The sequence below is a fragment of the Malania oleifera genome, chromosome 13, assembly GCF_029873635.1.
Source record: "Malania oleifera isolate guangnan ecotype guangnan chromosome 13, ASM2987363v1, whole genome shotgun sequence".
Lineage (NCBI taxonomy): Eukaryota > Viridiplantae > Streptophyta > Magnoliopsida > Santalales > Ximeniaceae > Malania > Malania oleifera.
Window position 1 is genome coordinate 34,921,117 of NC_080429.1, and position 6,133 is coordinate 34,927,249.

The 6,133-nt window shown below is 37.9% G+C and overlaps 1 pseudogene; it reads right to left on the reverse strand.

Moving 5' to 3' along the window:
- Window positions 1–539: 539 nt before the first annotated feature.
- Window positions 540–2,064, reverse strand: LOC131145796 (chitinase 1-like; annotated as a pseudogene).
- Window positions 2,065–6,133: the final 4,069 nt, after the last annotated feature.

Here is a 6,133-nt window from a genome sequence, read left to right on the forward strand (position 1 = left end):
TCTAAATTAACTCAGTCTACATTACCTCATTTATTATGATTCCTAAGTTTCACTCATCCTTTCAAAAATATTTTAACATTAAACTAAGCCTATCTTTTCTTTTTGTTTGGAAAAACTTTAACACAATTTCGGCAGTATGTCGTCCGTAAATTGGACATTGTCCCATAAAACCTACACCTGATAGGTTCAAATAGATCATTTATAAGAAGTTGAAGGTACACAAGAACCTATATCCATTACCAGCATGCAATACACATCAACTGCATCTGTCATGCAGGAGGCATTCTAGATTAGCATGCAATCATGTAGCATATTCACGATAGTAATACATGTAACCATATCTTAAATTCATAATTTAAATAAAAATTGTTATCTCTAGTCATCCGATAATATGCTCATTGAAAAACTTTTAAATGACTTAAACATATCCTGAAAAATCGATGTGAGACCCAAATAGACATGAATCTGCGTTGCCACTATCGTACTATATACAAAATAACATGCCTCCGAATCATTTGGGTATTGAAGTAGCTAATGAGCTAAGACACAGATGTTCTATTATCATATGCGTAAAACTGAAAATTAACATAGTCTATAAGGTTCCCATAACTCTTCCACAGAGCCAAGTAATGTTTCTAAACTTCGTTATCATCAAATGGAGCTATAGAAGCAAAAGTGATTACCCCATTCTCCTTAAGGTTCGCTATGAGCTGCCTTATGCACTGAGCAAAAGTTTTAGGATCAACTTTAAAATGCTACTTTGACATTAGAATGTTTACCCTTGATGGAAGAAATATGGGAGGGGCTGAGATCATCTGAATCCCAGAAGATGCTTAAGTTTCCATTTGTTGGATGAGGAGAAGATAAGGCAGTGTAATCAATGGTGAAGGAGAGAATGAAGTGGAATTGGACTTGTGGGTTAATGGGTACGTCTGAAAATGTGATATATTTGAACTCAGCTCCTATGTATTCATTGAAGACACCGAAGGTGTTGGGTGCTGTCTGGGTTGATGAAGAGGGAAAGGTATACAATAAAAAAAAAAAAAAACTCATTAATTGATCAAGATTTTATATAGCAAATGGCAATTTAGAAATTATAATAAATTATTAACATTTTCCTAAGAATTCATATACCAAGATTTTTATTAAAAAAAAAAACAATGAAAAAACTTCTTATTATGTAAATATTAAAATTTCAATTTTTTTCAAAAGGTTAATCAGAGCATTAGTGTCATAATATTTTTTATTAAGATTTTTCACATCCATAAGTCCTATATTTATATGGTGTTATAATAATATCTCATATCAATGTTTGTATTTTATAATTTTTTAAACAAGGAGTTAATTTTTATAAATAACTCTGAATATTCACACTTTAATATTGGTAAACTAAATTATGACAATATATTATTAACTCATCTTGAAAATATATCTAAAGTTTATTGAAATTATAAAAATATTTTACCCATTATTATTTGCATAAAATTACATGCAATACATATGACCTTCCAAGTAGCATTGAACTACTTCTTAAAGAATAAAAGAAAATTTTGATAGTCCTTAAAGTGATAAATATGTAATGTTAAGTTTACCCTTATATTAAATAGAAATTTTACGTCTCAAAACCTATATTTTAACTCCATTGAGACCCTTCCTCTCCCGATCTATTCGGCTCATAACTCTTCGAATTTTAGTCCAACCATCTTCTATGGAACCCAAAACATTCACAATGGTGAATTAGCCTTCAAATTTATGTTGCCTATTAATGCAATACACATCAACTGCATCCGTTATGCAGGAGACATTCTAGACTAGTATGATTTAACATGAAACTCAATTTGTGATCATAATACCTTATAATTAATCAGATGAGCCACCCACATCATCTGGTCCAGATTAGCGCATCCTTTCCTCTAACCGTGCTTGCCTATCCATCATGTCTTGCATCTAGGCTCGAAAGCTGGAGACCTCCAATCTCAATTCCGAGTTCTCCATAGTGATCATCTGCATCTGTCGAGCCATCTCCTGCTTATCATACTCATCCTCTCGGCGTTGTCGTTCCATCTTTGCACAAGACACCGCACCTATGGATGATGATGTTGTTGGGGCGATGCAACCACTTCCAAGACCTTTCACCCAGCCCCCCGCTCGTTGCCCAAGCACCTAGGAAGTGATCTCAAAATCTGTCATGTGCTGACTCCCCTCTGAAACAGGTGCATCCCTCAGCTCGATCATCTGTGCCTAATTTCATTCTTGAAATTGATAAAAATGAATAAGTAAGACTACAACTTTGATGTTTTGAAAAAAGTAATAAACTAAATCTTTTGCTTTACTTACATGTATATCCTGCGCACCCTCGCACCACTCCCCCGATCGCCGTTGGTGTGTTCTCTGATACAAATCCGGCAGCGGCTCCTCTATGCCAGTCTTGGGACCATGCTACATTATCGTATAAAACATCATTAGTATTATGTCATGTAATGGTCAGATAATTTTATATATAGTAATTACCTGGCGATGATTTGTGAATAGCCTCGATCCACCGCAATGCATCATAGGGAGTTTGCCGCAAATTGCAGCATTTGTTTCACATATGGCCTACAAGGAAGATGTAATGACGACATATTAGCGACATCATTGTGAAAAATTAGTGATTATAATACAAACACATCACCTGATAGCGCGGGTCGCGGAAATAGCGACACACCATGTCCCAATCTTCTTGGGATATCTTATCGTATGGCCACGCTTCTACTTCATCTCCCATCGCTCGAAAATGGGAGCGCATTTTCAAGCGATAGCTCTTAAATTTATTATAAAATTGGACGTCGACCGCCCTCCTCACATGGTCATCCTCAAGGATGTCCATATCAAACTCCCCCTGCATATATAGGTAATACAATTACAATGTTAGACAATTGTTAATTGGATAGTATATTAAAATTAAAAAAAATATTTAAATTAAAAATAGCTTTATATGGTTTGGGAACTTACCAAAATGCGCATGTAAAGAACCATGCGCTACTCCTGAGTCACCTGCAACCAGCTGAATGTGGTGACTGAAGCATACTGTCGGCATATAATGTTGAGTTCCTCGTCCACGCGGTGCACCAATCGTTCAACGGGGCGGTGTATCCTGGAGGAATGTCGATCCGAATCCGCTGTTTAGTCCTATCCAGGTGCTTCTTTAGTGACATGTTCTTTGCTGCACCACGGCCTGACCTGACCGTGGACGTAGATGCTGAAAGTAGAGTTAATTTAAGAACAACATTATAATCATACACGTAAATAACTATCATCAACAGTTGACACGTAAATAAATTAATCGTATCCATACCAACACTACTCATGACAGTCAGCAACTCACCCTGCGTGTTAGTCGCATAAGCGGTATCCATGTTTGGCCGAGGTTCTAATGGCTCAGACAATGGTGCTGCCACATCAGGACCGACAGGGTCCGCCGGTCTGGAGGATGTTGGATCATCCTCATGCGATGTACTCATGTACCTGAAAGGATTTCTCCAACGTCGGCCTCCTAGTGCCATATCTGCAAATTAATAGACAAGTAAATATAAGAAGTACAAATATTAGATGGATGCAGCATACATCTATTTTTAAGTTATTTACACATGTCAGATACATAGTGACAAAAATAACATCTTCACTTTCTAAAGTGTTTTCCTTTTCACTACAATACTCGACCCCTGTTTCATCTTCCCCATCAGTTTCCTCATTGTCGATGAAGTGAACGTCTACAGAAGGTTCAATTGTAATGTCAGCAGTCCCTACATGTTCGGTCCTGGCACCATCCCTATGCAATGGTATAGGATCAGCTCCTTCTTCGACAACATCTGTAGCAGATTATGCTGCTGCATGGACAGATTGCTCACCTTCTTGGAATGTAGTCTCACTGGCACTCATCTCACTATTTAAAACTTTTGCAATAGCGTACAAACTTCATGAAGGAATCTTTTGGGCCCCATGCCATTCACCCTTCAATTTGGTGTTTTTAAGGTAAAACACTTGTTCTGTCTACGTCGTAAGCACGAAATGGTCATTTTGATACCAGGTCTTGCGAAAATTGACACTGGTGAAGTAGGCATCAGTGTTTATCCCAATCTTTTTATTGCCGATGTCCCACCAGGTACACTTGAACAGATGGATGACTCTATTTGCTCCATAGCTAAGCTCTATAATGTTATCCAACACACCAAAGTAGTCAATTTCTTCATCTCCTGTTCCTAACACCGCAACCCCACAATTTTGGGTTCTTCTATGCAGTTCTAGGGACTTTGTATGAAATCGTACCTGTTAACAATGTAACCATTGTAGTGGTTAACTCGTTGATCAGGGCCACATGCCAACACGTACAAATCTTTACTTGCTATTGGTTCCTCATTGTAAAACATGACTTTCATCTATTAAATAATCAGGAGTTTAGAAGAACAAAGCCTCAATAGTGAAAATATACATTGCTTCTCACTCAAACAGTTTTTGTTACTTAGACAACTCCCAAACCAGTTGATAAATTTCTTCTTATGTCTTTCATCAACATTCCGTTCATTTTGGGTCATGAGTTCAGCTTTATGTTCGCTATATGCAACAATAGTACATGTTAATGTCAAGTAAGTATATAATTATGAATATGTAAATACAATGCAAAGCAAGGAGTTTGGAACCACGTACTCGATATATGGAACAGTTTCATCACAATTGTTGAGGACGTAAAAATGAGCCTTTTCTAGATCGTCCATAGCAATGAAATCGTAAACTCGTGCACCGAGAGGCCGAACATTTTCTCGAAATATAGAGCTCCTAGGTTATTCATCTTCGGCATTAATAGCATGACTGTTTACATTTCGCTCATCACAAGTGAACATTGTGTCAACATCATGTAAATACATTAAGCAAAATGCAAGACATTCACTGTCAATGTACGCCTCAATGATTGAACCTTCCGACCGTGCCTTATTGGGCATATACCCCTTCAAAATGGAGAAGAACCTGTGCATTTTACGTAGCATTATAGACTTGTAGACACAATAAAGAAAAAAAAATAAAAACAGGGAAATCACGTGACCATTATACAAGGACTTCATGCTTTGCCTCTCAATAGGATACATCCAACGATATTGAACCGGTCCTCTAATTATGGCCTCCCTTGGTAAATGGACACTTAGGTGGACCATCACATCGAAGAATGCTAGCGGAAAAATTTTCTCCAGCTTGCATAGTATGATCACGATGTCATCCTCTAACCGTTCAAGTACATTTACGCTCAATTTTTTTGAGCACAACAGTCGAAAAAATAATCCTAACTCAATCAGCACCGAGCGAACATCTTCAGTCAAGTTTCCACGAGGGAAAACGGGTAGAACCCGTTGTAGAAGGACGTGACAGTCATGACTTTTCATTCCTACCTTCTTCCCTTCCTTTGTGTTTATGCATCGAGCTATGTTCGATGAATATCCATTAGGGAACTTCACTAATTGCAACCATTCGAAGAATTTATTCTTTTCATCCTTCGAAAATGTGTAACAAGCTGATGGCATAAGAATTTTGTCCCCATCACGAAACAGGTGCAGCTCAGGTCGTATTCCCATGTCTTCCATATCTCGGCGAGCATTTGCAGTGTCCTTTGTATTCCCATTTATAGCAAGCAATGTACCAATGACATTCTCACAAATGTTCTTTTCGATGTGCATGACATCCAAGTTGTGGCGTAGTAGAAGATCTTTCCAGTATGGCAACTTGAAGAAGATGCTTCTCTTTGTCCAATTCAACTCCCACTCATTGCATTTTCTTTCTACTGGTCGGTGGTTTCCCAAATTTCACATCTCCAATCAACCTTAGCTGGTTTAATATCTCTTCCCCACTTAGCTGCTTTGGCGGCGACCTTCGTTCAGGTTTTCCATTGAAGCTTCTAACGCCATGAGTCCTCCAAGGATGTCCAATTCGTAAGAAAACGGCGATGACACATAAAGCATAACTTGCAGCCATGCTTCAAGGATAAGGACCCAACATCCTTATTACATACTGGGCATGCTAAGTAACCTTTTGTGCTCCAACTTGATAGGTTACCGTATGCGGGGAAATCATTAATTGTCCACATGATTGCAGCATGCATCCAAAA